Genomic DNA, 16,932 nt, shown 5'->3' on the forward strand with positions numbered 1-16,932 from the left:
AGACATATCATGATGCTGTTGGCTAAATCTTATTCTACTGTTTCTTTATAAAGTTTGCATTGTCTTGTAATAGGTCCAGAATGTCAGTCCATCTCCTGCTGAGGAGAAAGAAATCTTACAAGAGGAGCCTTCAAGTTCAACTAGCCCCACTCTGATCCCAGAGGTATGGAGTGCATCAGACAAGGAAAACAATGATGGGATCTGCTTGAATGATCTTAACAGTACCTGCTCAGAGCGCTTTCCATTGCACAGCATGTCACTATGATGTGATGTTAATAAGCGGGACGATAAATAAAAGTACCCGCAGGGTTAATGTAGAATTAAAAGGGGGAGAAACTTAGAAATATCATTAAAACAGACCCTGATAATTTCTAAACACCATCTCCACAATCGTGCATGTGTACCTCGCTGTCTAAAGCTGAAAAAGATTAGAGCTGCAAACAGAAACAGTTTGAATCTGCCTGCATTTTCCCAAATAATTACTGTGCAGAAAGCAACCCAAAGCAGCTTTCCCTTCATTTCCATCATCATTTCCAATTTCCAGCATGATGTGTTTGATTGATACACACAGTCAAAGAGGCTTATAAAGCACAGCATTTATGATGTGATAAATGCTGTGCTTTACAAGTATTTTATTTTGAGTGTATTACTTTACTGACCATGTCTTGTAGATGGCATCTACCTTCCCTACACATGCATCTAACCTACATAAAAATAATGCCTTAACTGGATCTAAAAACATTACATTTATCATAATAGTATATAATGCAATTACCTGGGTACAAAATGGACTGAACACAGGCGTTGCTTGGTAAGAGCATAGTAACTCTGAGGATCATGGTTTTCTGATCACTGTCCACAGGATTTACAAAGAGGCATGTTATTATTATTATTAGTTTATTTAGCAGATACCTTTATCCAAGGCGACTTACAGAGACTAGGGTGTGTGAACTATGCATCAGCAGCAGAGTCACTTACAATTACATCTCACCCGAAAGACGGAGCACAAGGAGGTTAAGTGACTTGCTCAGGGTCACACAGTGAGTCAGTGTGGCTGAGGTGGGGTTTGAACCGGGGCCCTCCTGGTTACAAGCCCTTTTCTTTAACCACTGAACCACACAGCCTCCTAGGTTAGGCAATCAGGAGCTGGGGGAGATGGCCCAGGAGATCCAGGAGGAAGAGGAGGACTCGCACCTCTCCGAAGGGCAGCTAGCAGAACAGAGCCTGCTCTCAGAAGAGAGGAGGAGGAGGAATCGGACATTCCAGAAGAGGTGTTGGAGCGGGACATAGAAGGTGTTTAGCATTATTATATATTACTCTGGGAATCCACGCGCATGCAGATTCTAAATGCATTATGCCACATTGTTGTTGACATTCTGATCGTCAGCTCAGACAAACAGCATAAATGTTCATAAATCTCTTGACCTTGTGCCTGTACAGTGTGCGTAACTTTCAAGCCTTGTTGTTCTACATCTCACTTTACGTATGAAGGCTGAGGTTTTCTTGAAATGTTGCCCATAGATAAAGCAATAAAGCGTACAGCGATACCCAGCAGACAGTTATTCCTGCCTGTCAATGCTCATTGATTTCAGCAGCTTTAAGATCTACCTGGAGTAACTGCTTATGGATCCGCTTGACTGTCTAACTCCATATTTCTTGATCCTGACAATTTGTAGCTATCAAGTTCCCCTCGTAAGGCCTGTAATTATAATTGTTTTTAACACTGTCGATCTCTTGCTTTCCCAGAAGGGGAGGATGTGCTGGCCACTGATGTCAATGAATCAATACTCTCCAACAGTGATGACTGCATTGTTCCAGGCCCAGCACCCCAGAGCAGAAAGCAGGTCTGGCATGTTGCTGTGTACCTTCTTGTTTGACATGTTTCAATCAAGGTTTGTTTTGTTGTTGTAGTTTTTTAGATCAAGGCCACAATAAGAAAGCATGAGGCCTTTGGAAGGAAGGGAAAATAAGTTTTTTTTTTTTTTTTTTAAATAAGGAAACATATGCTTTTGATTTTGATTTTAGTTGAATGCGTTTAGAAAAAGCTAACAAAGCAGATCAAGAAAAGCGATATGTACTTGTGTACTGTGAATCTTTCAAACTTTTCCTTAATTAAGGAGATTTCAGATTTAGTAAGTAAAATGTATGGAAATCATGACCTAATTTAACATTTTTCCTCCAGATTCAACAATAAAGACTTGGTCCTTGAAGCTGTTTGAAAAAGAATATTTTATTGAAGGATAAGAGAGAGAGCTTCTCTACAAAGTGACCTTTTGTACTGTCTTCCTTAGTTAGAGGCTTATTAAGCTATCACTTGCTGCACATACCTCTGTATCTAAGCCTAATGGCTTTATTGAAAACAGTTGATTGATCCTTTTTAAACCAGACAAAGCACAGTAGGTCATTTGAACCAGGTCTCTTGTTTTTTTTTTCAATGATGTTCCATCTGAGCAAGGCTAACCGGTCCTGCTTTTCAAACACAATGCAAGTCAAGCAGCTACACTGGTCAATAGCATCCTCTGATTGGCTTTCATGTGCTGTCTGCTTTAGCTAGGCATGTGTAACATCTCATAATGTGGCCAGCTACATTAAGCAATTGCTCATGCTTGATTGGCTGCGTGTCTTTCATTTCAACATCGAGAGAGGTGTAAAAATGCCACTGCCGAATTCAAACTGAGACAGAAATGCCAGTTTAAGTAGCTGGTAACAGAGTCTATTTAATTGCATGTTCAGTGCACTTAAATGCTGTAATGTACCATGTTATAAACTCAAGTAAATGATTATTAATGGTCACTAAGTGAATCAGTACTATGGATGCACTGCAGTACGCGACTAGCTTGTTAGCCCTTTTGTTTTAAAAGTAGATTTTAATTTTGGTTGCTTCCTAATAAGAATGTTGCCCCTCGTCAAAGCTTATAATTACAGTACAATATGAGGTCTAACTTCATTCTGCAAACTTACATTGATAGAAATTATGAAATTATCAGAATTGTGACAGGGAGCCACATTTAAGCAACTGGCTATTGGTACCATAAAAAACACACTTTCTACCTTTATTTGGTTATGTCCTTTTTTAGAGAAAGTAGAAAGCTGCTGAAATCATATATAGAAAGCTTCAGAGTCTCCTGTACCGCACTGTAACAACAAAACATTTAATCTGCATGGCTTTCAATCCTCGCCCCAGGTGAACTGCTCAAGTATCCAGAGGGGCTGGGATAAGGCGAGTCAGAATAAAACAGGAGGATATATAATAGAGCATGCATCACAGATCAGCGGCACTTCTGAGACTTTTAGAACAGCCGCCACCGGCTCTTCCCCGTGACAGCGCTCTTCAGCAGTGGGAATTTAAATGCATCAGCCCGATCCGTTCATTAAAAGGAAAATAGCTTGAACTGTGACTCGGTCCGGACTCCGACCCTCCATGTATACGCACTGCTTCCTCCCTCCCTGTTCACATCATTTGAAGTTCAGAGTGATACGTTAATGATTCAGCTCTGATTCAGTTTGATTTGATGAATACAAAAAAATGAACACTGAACAAATAAACTGTGTAATGCTAGTCTGAAAGCGTGATTCTGGTTATTTAAAGACGACCTAAAGAATATGTGGGTCTCCGCGTGGAACCACTTTACATACAATGCCCATTGTTTCAAATTTGGAAACATTGTTCTAATAGTGACAAGCCAAAAGGTGATTTATTCACCATGTCTGTTGTCACCGTAGGGCTAATGGAGTGATGAGGTGTGCCTGACTCTCGGAATGAATCAAAACACTTTTTATTTCAGTGACATTACCGTACTGTTTGTTTCTTTTTGTTGCTTATTTTTATTTATTTATATATTTATTTTTACTTTTTCAATTAAGCAGTAGTGCCTCTCATGACAGAAAAAAAAGATTTGTAGTCAAAAGCGTTTGGAAGTAATTTCTATAACATAATTATTAGTTTTTGTACACAAAACAACAGTAGCACAGTTGTATATTCAGATACACAATGCAACACATTGATTTGTATTCATGGCTTTCAGGGATTATACTGTGTTTTTCCAGACTTTTTCTTTGTCTTTTTTTTTTTTTTTCTAAATCCAAATGTTTGTTTTTTAAAATCAGTCGGGGGATTTTTCCAGGCAATACTTAGATTGTTTGTTTTGTATTTACTTGAATTGCAGTCGCTTTCTGGAAAGGATTTTTTTGTTTACTGTTGGATAATCACATCTATAAATCTGTAGGACCACTGCTGAGTGGCTTCGACTCAGCAGACCTTGTAATTACACACTAATTAGCAAAGCAGACAGGGCTGTGCGTTGTAGCCCAAGACACTTCCATTTTTAAGTGCTGTAATTGAAGTGACATATTCATTATGAAATAATATCATAATCCAGCACCTCACGCAGGCTCTGGTTAGTTCTTGGATGTGTTGATTAAAAAGGAAACCCAACAGGCCTCCATTATCCAGCCTACCCCCTCACCTTTTCTCCTGCCAGCGATGTGTATAATTAAACAAACATCACTTCATTTTGTTTCATTTCATTTACAAGTTTGGCAAAGTGAAATGCTTGTCCCCTCCTTTCCCTCTCCAAAGTAGCGTAATTAGTGTTAGCATCTTCTTTAACAGGCTATATAAAGTTTAGTGGCTGGATTAAATCAAGCCATTAACATAATGTGCTGTACAATTTGCCCCTCTCGCTTTGTGTTTCCACTACATCAAAGCTTCGCGGAGAGCCGGTGTAATTGGACCATGCCGCCTTGTCAAGTTCAGTCAAGCTGATGGCTGCTCCTTTTACTAAAAAGCTCCCAGGCATGTTAATTAATGGAGAAGAAAGTCAAGGAAATGTACAATTTTGGACAGTTACCCAAGAATATTTCGTATATTTGAATAATCAGGAGTTCACATTATCAATTTGATGTATAATACATTGATTAAAAGCCTTGGCCCATTCCTGAAAAAAAAGAAAGAAAGAAAGAAAGGGCATTTGCATGTGTATTAGTCTTTGTCTTGGCAGGAGCTAAAGGGACAGAAGTTTGGCTTTACTGTCATTTATTATTATTATTATTATTATTATTATTATTATTATTATTATTATTATTATTATTATTATTATTATTATTTCCTTTATAAAATGTTCAGCTTGGTGTTACAGAAGACAGAAGAATAATGCTTTTTTTCCCCATATCTGTTCAATATATGTGATTGCTGATAGTGTTATAATATGCTGTGTACAATGCATGGTTCAAAATCAGCGAGTTTAATACATTAAATAATTGTATGTGATTGTTTTTAAGTTTGACTATTTTAGTAATTAAGTTTTAAAAGCAAGATTAATAGTTAATAACCTGTGTTGGTTGCCTTGAGAGTACTCTTGTACTTAACCAATGAAGCCAAGCTTTGAAGGCAGCTGAGGTTTACCGGACTGAAAGCATGGGTCTCTGTTGGTAAAGGCAAAATCCGTTGACAGAAACATGTTTTTAATTGGAGTTATAACCACGAGAAATGTTTTGTTTGTTTTGTTCACCATTTGTTTTTTATGTTTTCGAAAAATGTTGCTACATTTTTTATGAGATTCCTCAGAGAGGTATACTTAAGCTTATTCTTAGCATCAAACTGAACATACTGTTATTGCAGCTTAGAAAATGAAGACAAATGGCAGTATTAATTCCCACAAGAACAAAAACAAATTCTTCCATACATGTTGAAAGACCCACAATGATCTGACCAAAAACAGCTTCTAAATAAATGACACATACACCAAAAACAGACAGACAACATGGACCCAATCCTATTTCATTGCAAAGCAAGCACAGCACATTCGATTCAAATTGAAAAATCAGACTATCCCAGGTTGCTTAGGACATGCTGGCTGTGGGGCAATCTGGGGAAACACATTGACATTCCTCAAAAGCAGGGGTACATCGACAAGGAAATAGGCAGAGGAAAGACTACTGGACCTGTCGTATTAAAAAAAAAAAAAAACATGTTTTATTATTGACATGGTCTGCATAGCGTACAATTCTTGATTTTAAACAGAATGTCACAGAGACAGTTTCAATAGTCGTCTCTTCTTTATTTGTTATGGTTTTGATGGTCAATAAAAAAGGATTTAAAAAGCTATCCCCACCCCAATATAAACAACTTGCATGACCATTCAAAAAAGAAGTGTGCATTCTTTAAAGAAAGCGAGACAATGGGACTGGTGTCATTTTCTTTATACATGTGAATGTGGGGCACCAGGGGTTATTAGCTAAACCAAGTAACCTTTCTGTGCTTTCATCTCTTCTTCCTCAAATTTGAATATGAAAAGCCTTTTCCAGTCAAAGACCATCACTTTAATGGCATTTGGCAGTCATTTGATTTATTAGGTTTTAGAAAGAAAAAAAAAAAAAAAAAAACTCCACTAAATTTCATCATGCCATGCTAATCCTAGTAATATTGCCAGCGAAAGTCATGTATCTGCATTGCTGGAGAAAACAAGGATGGCTTGAATAGAGAGTCTACGAAATAATAAAACGCTATTATTGAAATATTCAGATTTAGTTTCTTATTAAAAGTAACTTTAAAAAATGAGAAGTTAATGTGTGATAAAATAAAATGGTCAACGATGCTGTGTGAGCAGTGGAAAATACATGTTTGTTTTTCCTATGCAATCTGCACCCTAATTTGTTTAAAATGATGTCAGCCAGTCAGCTCTCTGAAGATAATACTCAAACTCAAACCGCAATTCGGTGAAGTGAGTTGCAAACATTTGTTTACGTTGTTGCGGTAGCTTATTCCTCAATTTCTGTTTTCAATTTCAATTCTGTATTGTTAAACCAGGCTGAGGTCTCATCTGCCTAACAATATGCACATACCCTCCAACATTTGACAGATGCAAATAGGTACACTATATTGCTGATATTACTATTATTATTATTATTATTATTATTATTATTATTATTATTATTATTATTATTATTATTGTAAGGTTAAAGCAAATTTAAGCTAGTTGTTTTGGTTTTTAAACTACAAACTACACATTCAAAATACAGCTACCATCAGGAATGCAGAATTATAGTTTTCAGAATTGATCAGTGTTTATTTTTACGGAGGGGGTTTAGCTTATCAATGTAATAGCTGTATTTGCCTTAATTTGTGATTTTACTAAGGTTTTTCTTTTCTTTTTTTTTTTTTTGGCCGTACTATGTTTCAGATTCTAGTGAGATTCCATAGAAGAGCATGAAGTTTGTTTTAAAACACGCATTTTTTTAACGGGTTATATCGCCAGAAAGCATGGTCGTTAAATATTATGTGTTTTGATGCTCTGAGACAGGAAGCATTAATCCTGGGCAGAGTCTAGTAACATCATTGTTGTCAGATATTGTATTGTATTGCAGAATACATTTCTCGGTTGAAATAAAACAGGAATAAGGATTCGGAAAAGTGTTTGTATTTTTGTATCGATTTTAAACATTAAACAACTATAATGTACTGCATGTACTGTGTATATATATATATATATATATATATATATATATATATATATATATATATATATATATATATATATATATAATGTTAGTAAACCATATGTTTGTATGTCTATGTGTACAAAGCCATATAGAGCCAGTTTAGTTCAAGTGATTTAAGTTAAGTTAGTATCTTTATTTAAAGACCTGAAAAGCTTAGAAATCCTGTGGTCATGTGAATCTGGGAAGACTTCTCTCTTATTGAAAGTAAAATATGATTCGGCCCAGCTGTAGTTTTGAACCTTTCTTATAGCATCTAGGGACTTTGGGCTAGCAGCAATTGTTCCCCATAATTGCTTGGCAAACTTGGAACCCGTTTGATATCTGTTCTTGACCACGTGTTGACGTTTGTGCTTAACACTGATATATTATATATTTCTCATATATATGCGATTTAAAGAAGACTTTTATTTGGCCACCCAGATCGACAAAAAAAAAAACAGTGGTTGACCATCAACCCTCCTCGGAAACACGACACCCAGGGTAATGAAAGATCATTCCCCCATCTTTCTTTCTTTCTTTCTTTCTTTCTTTCTTTCTTTCTTTCTTTCTTTCTCACCTGTTCCTTACAAAATGTTGTTCTCAATAAATGTAACTAATCTAAAGGGCACTGCAAAAATAATAAATGACTAATTCTAATTAACACAACACTTCAACACAGCAGTTGTACAATCAAGACATTTATACAAAAAAAAATGGGTTAAACAATGCCCCATTCGTGGAGGTAACTATGAGGTGATGTACAAATTACAGAAATGTAAAACTAGTTGAGTGAGATAATCAGATCGACTAAGAATTTAATTAGACATAACAGCCATCACTTTACAGGGCAGAGCATCCCTGAACGCACTGATAAACAATTTGCAAACAGTGATATTCATACTTGACAACTGGAGGCAACCAAATTAACCTGCCGCGCACAACACAGCAGAGCGCTGCATAATCTGCCAGCTAGCCTAGGCCTAGCAGTGCAGTTATTCGAAACATTCAAATTGTGAAGACGAGCAGAACTGACACCAATAAGCCGCACATCACTCTAATCAGATATACAGAGCTGAACACCTGAGACATTAACACCATCAGATGAGATCAGACTGGCCTGCCCTTCTCCAGCACCACCGCTGTGATTGCTGGAATGTGCCATTCATCTCTTCTGTTTAACTAGATATGCCAGGAAAGTGAGGATTATTACTTGCAGGTCCGGTTTACCGTTTTAATTCAGTCACTGTCTAAATGCAGGGCGTTGTGTCACATAAATACACAGTGCAAAGTTCCTAATAGGAGCCTGTGCGGTTAGGGTTAGACTTTTATAACACATAATGTAGTAGCCTGTACTGTGAAGCAGCCACCGCTTACCAGTGCATTGTATTATCAGCTGTAGTGATTTCTTCGCTTCACATTAGCATCGGCTTGCAGCAAAGCCAGCTGAGTGGGCCCTGTACCTACAGCATTAACCCTTTAAAGACACAGCTGTTTGGACTATCATCAGTATCCTGTCTTTAATAAAATCATTAAAAATCGGGGGGATATAAACAAATACATGTTTCCGGTCACGACAGTTACTATGACAGATAATAGGACAGCTTTGAATTTGAGTTTGAATTTGAAATAGCGATTCTGCAATAGAAACAAGATAAGCAAAGTATTTAACAGTCTGTAATTTAGGTCTAAACTCTCAGAAACTTTTGTTGTTAAAACTCATGTTATACGATGTGCCGTCCGAAGGAGGTTCAATTAATTACAGGAAGTATAAAAAGAGAAAAGTTGTATTTTTGTTTGTTTGTTTGTTTGTTTGTTTGTTTTTAAATCGGTATGGATAACCGACTTAGCAAAACTCCATCTGCATGATCTCTCACTGCACATCTGCATTCCCTCATTTAAACTGTGTGTGAAGCTCAGTGTCTAGGCTCCCTGTCAGGTTCAATCCATGTGATTCGAGGTGTGTTTTTTTATTTTATTTTCTGTAATTTATTAATATTATCTTGAAATGTGTTCTCCTCCTTTTATTTCAGTTCTTCGATCTTCATTAATGTCATAAGAAAAGCCTGTAATCTGATAATGGAAATGAATCCAGAGCAGGCGTTGATTGAGCTTTTTACTCCCTCTCTCGTTCAGGAGGCCTAATTAGACTTGTCTGCATAGCGGTATCCAGGGTCAACAGAACATTATCTTTAATAAAAATGAGATTTACCTGAATAGAAGCTCAGAGTGAAATTAATTGACGTATTGAGTTGAACCGTGAATCCACAAGCAATAACATCTAAAGCTAGTTGAAGAACTCATTAATTCAGTTAAATCCATGTGTTATTTGGGATATCTTCATTGTAATATTTTGTTCACTGTCTGTTTGGAAAGGTGGGTGTTTTTATTACTGTAATATTCTTTTTCTTTTTTTCGACAGGCAGCTAATGAAAAATGCTGTTAACTGTTTGTTTAAAACAAAAAAAACACACACACAGTTAAGCCTTGTTTGGTATGTAACATTAGTGTAATTATTTCCCTTTTGAGAATGCTAGGAGAATCCTCATTCTGTTTTTATAAATTCCTGTCTTCATAAAGCGCTAATTGGGTAATAAGCAACGATTAAAGTTGCCTATTGCATAATGATTGCCGGTACCAAGGGAATATATATATATATTCTCTCATCACTTATGATTATGAAGGTTTACTGCAGAATTTACAGGGTCAAACCCAATAAATCACTATTAAACAAGCTATCATATCATGTTCATGCAAGGGACTTTACACATGACAGATTACATACGAGTCTGTGCCTTCGCTAAATCAGCTAGTAACAGAAGACTTCATTACAGGTTGCCCTATCCTGGGCTGTACAATAAGCCTTGATGGTTGACTGCCAGGTGGTAATCATAAGGCAGGAGACGATATAGTGGTCTGTGGTCTCCTAAAGGCCGCATTGTCTATGTGTATACTTGCGATTTGAGGTCTCCAGTTCAGAACAAAGTACAGTACTATGGATTTGGTTCCCCCTAATGCTACACCTTTTACCGCTGCATGGCAGCAGGAGCAGAGGATTAAATTACTGCCGTTGTCAGAAAGGACAAGCATATACTATCATTATCAGCGACTCCTCGGGTGAAAGAAAACACATTAAATCCCCTCAAATACACGAGAATAGAGGCTGCAGGCTTTTCCAGTTGAGACTGCCAGTGTCATTAACAGGAGATGACAGTTATGTGGCATGCTCAGGCAATGCCTGTATCCCTTTTGACAGCACGCACATCAACCTGCCAGTGACAAGACAACAAATCACATGATCTCAGGACTGAATACCGGCTCCCCTTCGCCGGCTGCTTTCCTCTTCAAGTAAACATTGAAAAGTAGGGAGAGACGAAGGGGGGGAATCACTTCCTGCTTTTATATGGATTCCTAAATTGAATGCAAGAGCTCTCCAGTATCAGATTGTATCAAGTAACGCACTGTGCCTGTTGTCCTGACAGTGATCCACGTAGATAAAGAAAATAACCAGCCAAGACGAGAGTTCCTGAGGTCTGTGCTCCAGGGACAAGACCCGGCTCATGAGAGGTAAACATTAGTGGCACAAACATCATCAAACACTTTCTTTTTCATCTGACGCCGCTGTGATGATTATGTACTCTGCCAGTAAAGACCACTTTAAAGAAATGTCAACATGACGGAACCCTGATCTTTATCCCAACAGCTGGATTGGTCTGCCTGTCTGCCCGTATGTCTGTCTGCCTGCTTGCCTGTCTGCCTGTCTGTCTGTCTGTCTGTCTGTCTGCCTGCTTGCCTGCCAAGACCGTTCACAGTAATGATGTCGTTAAATGGCACCCTGGTATTTAGCCCAGCGTGGCACACCATCAAACCTGACAGAGAGAGCTCATAAAGCTTATAAGATACACAGTCAGCACGAGACCAGTCTATCTATGAATACTGCCACCGCAATTTATACAGGGGTTCTTAGAGAACATAATTGAAAAGGATCAAGAATTAATACACTTGAAATTTCAGTACTCATCACTATGTTATCCCACTGTTGGTATTAGGCTCCTCTTTACATATATATATGCTTTTTGTGTGTGTGTGTGGGGGGGGGGGGGTCATTGTAATCCCTCAGTTGCTTTACATAGCAACATTTTTTAAGTTGGTTTCCCGTTCATATACTACAATTTTGTATCTCTAGAAAATTAGATTTTAACCTGAACAAAATGTCACTGCAGCAGTGACAACACGGTTAGGACACAAGTGGTTTATTAAGGGTGTATCTGCAATGAGGCTTGAGTCCTGAATATTTAGTTTCCCTAAACAGCTACTCCTTAAAGAGGGAATATCCTCATCCCTAGTTAGCCATGCCGTTACCCAGATGTTTGCATGGAGACATGAGTGGAGATTACTTTCCATATCTTCCAATGTGCCAGTGTTAAGCTTCACTCAAATTTGGGGCAAGGAAGATCATAATGCCTAAACAAACTGATATCACTGCAGTGTTGCTGGGTTGATGGGACTACCTTTAATACAGACCTGTACTTGGTCTGTGCATACACACCTGCAGTGCTGGTAACAAGCACACGTTTCTAAAGTTTTCATTCCACTTAGCAGCCGATATATAGCACATTACTGTTCAATTCAAAATAAAATGTGCGTGAAAGCATACTCCAGCCTGGATTTAATACATCAGTCTGCCATTATTTTTAACGGGATATACATCCTTGTAAGCATTACACTGACTCCGTCTGTCTTCTCGAGAAACCAAGACTCGTAACTCCTCTGGCATTTACAAGAGGGATTCTTTTAATCTAGTGCTTACAGTGGAAGCAGTCACAGTCCCTGTTCCTAAACCATGGCATGTCATGTATATATGATGATGAGATTGCTGCAGTTGGCAGCTAAGAAAATGCCACCCAAATATAGTAATCAGGCTTTCGGCAGCCAGCAACATGGTTATCTAAATTAGAGACTATTGTGTAGGAAATGTTGCAGACAACATTTCCTACTCCAAAATTAAAAACTCATTTAAAATGTTTGCAGCTATAAAATGTTTATAGGTTTATGATCTTAAAAAGCAAAGCACGTTTTAATCCTCATGGGGGGGTAAAATGGTGATGAGGTAATAATTTCACATTACTAATGAGTGTGTTTGTTTGTTGCAGTGTCTCCGCTTTGATAATATTAACAGTATGTTTTACTTTCAGTTAGTACTGTTTGATTTATTTGAGCAATGGCATTGTGCAAACCAGGATTCCATTAGGCTTAACGTTTGTTTGACTTTGGAAGATCCTTATTAAGGGGTTCAAAGCATTCAAGTTTACAAGCATCCACGGTTTGAGAGCTCCTGCCAAAACATATCAAAAGAAGAGTACTGTACTATAAATTCCTGTCCCTTGGACAATCTAAATGTTTTGGCCACAGCACAAACCACTAATTCAAATCAGCTCCAGCAAAACACTGTCTATATTATTTATTTCTTAGCAGTGTATATATATATATATATATATATATATACATTTTCCCCCCTCTATATATATAAAGAGGGGGAAAAAAAGAAAAACTGAATTTGGTCTTTTTCACTCTTAGGGAAAAAATAAATAGAAATTCATGTATCTGTTCAGATACATATACATATATATATATATATATATATTTATTTTTTTGTAAACAAATTTGGACCAGATTAGTCCTCTTAAATCTGATTAGGCACATAGTGATATCTGAGATTAGATGTAATTAGGTAGTTATCAGCAGGTAAGTGCATTGAGGAACGCTTTACATCAGCGGCTCTCAGCCTTGTGGCCCCTGCACAGCGTCTGAACCTCCCTCTGAAAACCAAGCGCGGAAATGCTACTGATTCATGCAATAACCGAGGTAGTAATAAAGACAGCCTGCAGTAGCTGGAACGAGTGTCGCTACATTCACAATACTGCTCATTAGATAAAACAGGTGTGCTACAAGTTGCTAAAAGTAGAAGTAACTGCGTAAAAATTAGATTCATGCAGTAAATTAAAAACCATTCTAAACAAGTGAGTCCTTGGCTGGGACTCGAAGATGGGGAGACTCAATTCAATGAAATTAGTCGTTGTCCTGAAATGTACTCCCAAGACTGCAGTAATATCTTTATGTTGTGTCAGTTTCTTTGTTTTGTTTCTGTGACAGCATCAAGTTTACTGTGGTTAGTGGCCCTCCTGAAGACGAGCAGGACATGGAGTGTGAAGATGTTGGCTTTGCTTTTGTCAACGTCAGAGACATCTTTCAGGATAAGCAGGATTTCATAGAGAAAAGCATCAACAGTAAGTACAGTATGCTGAGGTTCTGCTAGCGCATGATATATGCAGTTGTACCGCTATAGAAGGGCTTTCATTTTGGAGCTATCCATGTGTGATGCATTTTACAGTAGTCATATATTGCTTTAGAAAAAGGTCTAAAAATATTTCCTTGTGAAAGTCCATCACGTCATGATTATTAATTTAAAGGTATGCTGAGAGTTATAGTCTTTTTAATTTGTTTAGCACAGTGTTATCAAAAAAGATCCAGCATTGTTCTAAGCGCAGTTCCATGTCTGTACATTAATGACGTTAAGGACTAGGCCTACATAAAGAATTTAAATAAAGCAAGAGACGGTTTTCAGATGTATGTAGGACACAGCATAACACCGTAAATAGCAAGGGGTTTTAGTGTTTAAGGGTTTTTTAGAGTTTTTTGTTCTCATGTCAGGACTCGACCAATATGATGCATCAAACCAATATTACTTTTGTAGGAATACCATGGAAAGGGGCGGGGATAGAAAGTACTGTCGTTGTCGGGTTTCCTTTCTGTTTGCGTAGCTGGGCTGACAAAAACTAGCCAAGGCATTTAAACAAGGTGGTGAGAAAACATCAGGAGGAGTAGCTGCAACACATGGATGTCTCTCACAAAATGAACTGAATTAAAATGAGATCAGTTAGATCGACTATGTGCTGGACCTTGCCCTGGCACTGCCACCACAGCCATTGTCCACATTTCACTCTTCATCTATATTCATCTCTACATAGTCTGTTATCTTCAGTTTAAATTGTGTCAAAAGTGTGATTAACTTATTACAGGTGTGATTATGTATGTCTGAAGATCTGTTAATACTCCACATTATACAAAGCATTTCCTTTTATTGGTAACACCTTAGTTTAAAGACATGTTTATAAATGACCAATAACACCTATGTGAATGTGTTATAAACAACAAAAGACTGTTCATGACATCATGCTGCAGCCAAACAGAGCTCTAGAGGTGTAACTAATACATACTAGGAAAGCTTGTATGGTGGGGTTTTTTTTTTCTTTTCTATTGCTGTAGTTGTGAATGCTCAGGATGACAATGCAGTAATTGAAGGTTACTGTTGTGGCTCTCCAGGCACTACTACGCTCTGTCATTGAAGACTAGCACTGATGATATGTACGAGAAATAAACAAGAACAATATCGGGGGTGTTTATGCACATAACCCCTGCCTTATTTAATTTGGATTTAAGTGAATTTACAATTATATGTGTGTGTGGTTTTTGGGGTTTTTGTTTTTTTTTATTGTAATATATGTATGCGTTTTGTGTTTTTGCTACTTTATTACATTTCCATTTTTTAACCTTAAAAAAAAAAAAAATGAAACACAAAAGTGGATATTTGTCTGATTTCAGTGATGCGCTCCGCTGGTAATTTTGGAATGTGTTGCACATGCCAAATGTATGCAAGTTAGATATTTCATTTTTTAATAAAGTCTTTCTTTTCAGAATGCCAGCTCAAGCTTTAAGTCCCTGTGTACCCATTCTAAACTAAAGTTTAGTGTTATCCCTAATCACTCGACTAAATGAAAAAGCCTGTTAAGCCTCATTAGGACTTTTACACTGTGATGATTTTATTGGAATTGGTAGATGAAAATTGCCTGGATTAATGTGTTAATCCGCCTCTTTAAAATGCTAATGTCCATTTTATGCACATTAAATCTCAGTGTGCATTTTCTTTGATGCATGCAATTTCTATCAATTAAACAGAGAGAACAGAAACAGATTAGCTAACATATTTCAAGCATGGATTTCTACTTTCTGGGCAAAAAGGGAAGGAAAGGCACAGTCAGTATTTGCAAACATGAATGCTGTGTGTGCATCATAAAATGGCTAAATTACAAAGAGCAGAAACCTCCTACCGTACAGGTATTGTTCTGTCTCAAACCTGGGGAGAGTTTACAATGTATTTAAGCAGAACGTGTATTGCATTACCAATAGTTCCATACCAAATAACCATTCTGCAGGAAATATTTTACTTTTTTTGTAGTTCTTCTCACAGAAGAAAATCATACTACTGTACACTGAAGAAAGCAGCTGCTCTGCATACCAGGAATGAATTCTAAATCTGAAGAAACTCAGAACTCAAAGAATCCCCAAAGTTCCAATCGTTCCATTATGCTAATAATAATATGCTAGTAATACTATGTCACTAACCTAGAGACACAAAAGGATGTTGCATTTTTTTTAATTTTGTTGAAATCGAGAAGTGAAAACTAGACAGATCAGCGCGTACCCAGTCTAATAAAAGCGATGGATCAGAAACTATTTTTAACACAAGTGTAGCTGAAACATGCCTCGTGTTTTATCCTGCTTTCTGTCTGTCTTTTTGAAAGCAAAGTAAAGAAGATGGCATTGTGCATTATATTAACATTGACATGCTGACAGATTTATACACAAGAATAGCTAATGTGACCATACTTCTTGTTATCACTAATTTATTAATTTGCTTATCCTTGTTCTCGGTAATGTGGTCAAGTTTCACTGTTTGCAAACATTTCCTGTTCCTTCATAAGCATATGTAAAGTATTCAGTGGGATAAGTCATTTATTAAAATCGACCTAATTTTCCGTGATATATTAAATCTCTGCTTCAGTGATCATAGCCCATTTCATTTAGCGAATTAGGCACCCCCCACATTGTGTGATTAAAGTCCTGGAAAATGAGTCCTCGGCTCGTATTAGCGAACATTCAAAGCCCTCTAATGGCTAGAAGATGGGATGGATTATAAGACAATTCATTACAGTTCAACAGCAAAAAAGCAGATATAATGCAAATGTGCAGGCATGAATATCTGCATATAGTCTGAACCATCTGTGCTCTAATGGCTTCAGTAATGGCTCGCTGTCTTCAGCAGGCTTTGAAATGACATCCATGCAATATTAATTTGTTGATGTACAGTGGAGGCTGTTGGAATAATTGTGCTCACAGGCAACCCTGAACTTTGCAATAATACCCCCCCTCTGCCTCCCAGGAGCACTGGCAGCACCCTTTTCCCCGAGATTGCTAATCCTCATAATACATTCCCCTGGAACTGTTCCGCAAACCGCAGACATCTGCAAAACCTACCACACCATCCCCAGTAAACAGCCACATGTTTGTTGTCACTTAGGCTGGCTCTTATCTCATTTTTTTGGATCCCCTCCTCCC

At 37.5% G+C, this 16,932-nt stretch overlaps 1 long non-coding RNA gene across 1 annotated transcript; it reads left to right on the forward strand.

The window, feature by feature from the left end:
• Nucleotides 1–229: 229 nt before the first annotated feature.
• Nucleotides 230–15,150, forward strand: LOC131698784 (uncharacterized). The gene is made up of 4 exons (XR_009307810.1): nt 230–1,293; nt 1,747–1,844; nt 10,959–11,043; nt 13,630–15,150. It is a non-coding gene; the product is annotated as an uncharacterized LOC131698784 (long non-coding RNA).
• Nucleotides 15,151–16,932: the final 1,782 nt, after the last annotated feature.

This window comes from Acipenser ruthenus, chromosome 19, assembly GCF_902713425.1.
Source record: "Acipenser ruthenus chromosome 19, fAciRut3.2 maternal haplotype, whole genome shotgun sequence".
Taxonomy (NCBI): Eukaryota; Metazoa; Chordata; class Actinopteri; order Acipenseriformes; family Acipenseridae; genus Acipenser; species Acipenser ruthenus.